The sequence below is a fragment of the Vigna angularis genome, chromosome 1 (assembly GCF_016808095.1).
Source record: "Vigna angularis cultivar LongXiaoDou No.4 chromosome 1, ASM1680809v1, whole genome shotgun sequence".
Classification (NCBI taxonomy): Eukaryota; Viridiplantae; Streptophyta; class Magnoliopsida; order Fabales; family Fabaceae; genus Vigna; species Vigna angularis.
In genome coordinates this window covers 64,592,341-64,595,644 of record NC_068970.1, presented here as the reverse complement: position 1 = coordinate 64,595,644, position 3,304 = coordinate 64,592,341, and the positions used below count along the sequence as shown (strand labels likewise).

Below are 3,304 nucleotides of genomic sequence, written 5' to 3'. Positions count from 1 at the left end.
CTTCTGCAACGATGATAGGGTCATTGGTTTCGCTTTGTGTGTTGTTTTTTGGACTGTTAGTTACGAATGATAATGAAGCTAGACGTGGTTATTTTAGTTACAGCCTAAAAATTTGAATCTGATGACGGTGGCACACACATTATTCCAAATAATGATTTGTTAAAAAGCTATTTCAAATGGAATGGTGAAGAGAGACCTATTGATCAAGATCACACATTCATGTGGAAATTTAACTTGGAGTCCCTAAAGACGAGCAGCATGAGCCTTAGACTCTGTGATGCTAGCAGCTTCACTTTTGAGATCAATCCGCTTGATTTTGACTTTCGGTGGCCAAATTACGACTCAGTTGTGGGAGAGTTCAAATCAGTTGTCACAATAAAAGAATGCGGCATATGCCCTCTTTATAGAAGCGGAAGCAATGTTACAGAGTCTTGAAGGGAAACAAAGGAAGATAGGAAGAGGAAGGCAGAAAGCTACTTAGTGTTCTGCTAATTGATCTTCCGTTGGTGAGTGTGGCTTATAACCAATACTTATTAATTACAAAATTTCAAAACGTTAAACTTTTATTATGAATTTCTCATTTTTAATTTATTTTGTTTTTATTTACATTTTTAATGGCATTTTACAGGTGGGTTCGTTCAGACAAGATTTGTAAGTTATTGTTAGATATAGTTTGATTTGTAAGTTATTGTTAGATATAGTTTGATTTGGACGTAAGTTGAGTTGCTCCGTTGTCCCAAAGTTACATTTTCTTGAAACTCTTCATTTTAATTTCTTTAGCATATTTTGGCTTTCATTTGCAGCGAAGGCATTATGAAATCTTGAGGAGCTGCATTTGCAAGGGTAATTCGTAAATGGGAAAATGTTTCTGCCAATTGAATATCATATCATTGTATTTGGATTGTGCATGGAGCTGTAAAACCATAAAATTGTTTATTGGTTAACTTGGATGACTGAAGATGATAAGAAGTTATTTGTTGTTGTTCTTCGTTTATTCACTTTGAGACACCTTGTTTCATTTGAGCAGTGACTTATAAAAGCTACTAGAGTGTGATGGTTAATTCTTTATAATTGTAGTTAGACAGTAAAGTCGAAGACAGTTTATTTGAATTTATAATTATTTGGATATAGGTTTAAAGACTCCTATTAAGAAGGTCTTCATTAATTATCTTATGATTTCTCAGTTGCATTCTCTCGTCTTATTCGTGTCTTAGTTTTGAGAGGCTTTGTAAGTTTCTGATTCCTTATTCCATAAGCATAAAAATAAATTTATCAAACACGTATTGATATCTACTATTTAAAAATATTTTATCTTTTTATCAATAAAATATCTGATTTGTAAAATAATAATATTTTTATTATTACAATATCTAATAATTTTTTATATTAATAATTTTAACATATTCAGTTTAAATTTAAATTGATACAATAATAATCATATATATTTAATATCTTTTTAAGAATTATATATTTTTCGATATGTATATAATTATGGTATACTATTATTTTCCAAATAAAAATACTGATATATCGGACGTGTCTTATCTGATACACATATTTTTTCTGAGTCAAGCACAAAACCATTCATACATATAATATATAAGGTCTTCAGATTTTTTAAATTAAAAACTCAATATCAATTATATGTCTTTATTGTCAAAATAAATTATATAAAAATGGTAAATAAATTATTAATGCGGGAGATTTTTTAATTTTATTTGTTGAAATTCTATTATACATAAACTAAAAAATGCTAATTTTTTACTATTTAAGATGTAATTTGTGGTTGTTAAAAATTGTTACAGATATTATTTTCAGCTATTAAAGTAATTGCCAAAACTACCTACGTCAAAACTTGTTTATTATTACAATAAATTTTACTAATTTTTTTATTTAATAATTTAATTTATATTTAATTAAATAATATATTTTAATGTTTTATTATTATTTGTTAAACTGCTACAATAATGTGAAAAACTGGTTGTCAAAATATTCCTTTCCATATTTAAATGTTTATATAGCTAATAAATCGAAATAATAATTAACGTAATAAAACCTCACGATATCATAGCCCACGAAAACATGTTAAAACAATTCAGCTAACAAATAGTTAAAACAATTACAATAATTTTTTTAAAACATTCATAATTCAAATATGAAAAACAAAATGATCTCAGTTTTTTTTAACAACACCAAATTAACAAAATAATCTCAGTCACAATAATTAATTAACAACACCAAATTGGCTCATTTTTTTTATCTCTTTGATAATTTCAAATACTACAAGATGTTAAACAGTCAAATAATTCACATTAGTAATTGGTTTTAGATTGTTAGAATAGTAGAAAAGTATATAATTAAACAGCTGACTCTGAATTATAAAATTCATTTTCATAAATATCAATACGAATAAAAAGTCAATTTCTCAACTACAAACTAGGTTTGGTTAGATTAATGTTTAAGTATAAGAAGTTGAAATGTTTGGTTAGATTAAATTTATTATTATATATTGTTTTTATACAATTTATTTACGTCTGAAATTTTTATCTCCTGTCCTTCATTCACCTTAATGTCAATCTTCCATTTTTTGCCTATTACATAGCATCGTGTTGGCCTTTATATTTATATGTGTTCAGATCAAGTTTTGCTTAGTCCCTTCCTTTTCAAAAATATATTGTGCTTTTCCTTTAAAATATATTTTAGTTTTACTTCCAATTGGATGAGTTGCATTGCCTTTTACTTTAATTTATAGGTGGAAACTCTTGAAGTTAATTTGTAGGCAACACTTCATTTCCCACTTCGTCCACTTTACTAAAGTTAATGCAAAGGTACTTTTGTTCTGAGAAGTATCCATTTCAAAGCATTGGAGCATCTTCTACATTTCTAATTAGTGGTCCTTGTGAGTCCTGCGAAGCAAGATGCTGCTAGAGAAGTTACTCGCTCCCTTGTCATGAAAACTACACCAGAAATTATATATATTTTGTTATTAAAAATTATTATCTTATGGATTTTAAAGTTAAAATGTTCTCTTTCTTTTATCTCTCCTTCTTTATTCGTGGGATTTCATTCGTTTGGAAGAGGCTTCGTAACTTTCTGATTTCTGAAAGCATAAAACCGTTCACACACACACACACACACATATATATATATATATATATATATATATATATATATATATATATATATATATATATATATATATATAAGATTGTTTTGGCACGCTACAATAATACTGCTATATGAATCCATTATTCTTTACAAAAAAAACAGTGAATTAAAAGTAGAATCTCAATTAAATTTCTTT

At 27.0% G+C, this 3,304-nt stretch overlaps 1 long non-coding RNA gene across 2 annotated transcripts; it reads left to right on the top strand.

The window, feature by feature from the left end:
* Positions 1–11: 11 nt before the first annotated feature.
* On the top strand, positions 12–1,128 carry LOC128197779 (uncharacterized). 2 transcript variants are annotated; one of them, XR_008250611.1, is made up of 3 exons: positions 92–506; positions 629–651; positions 804–1,128. It is a non-coding gene; the product is annotated as an uncharacterized LOC128197779 (long non-coding RNA). The 2 variants fall into 2 exon arrangements; XR_008250612.1 differs by having other exon boundaries at positions 12–506; positions 629–1,128.
* The last annotated feature ends 2,176 nt before the right edge of the window (positions 1,129–3,304 follow it).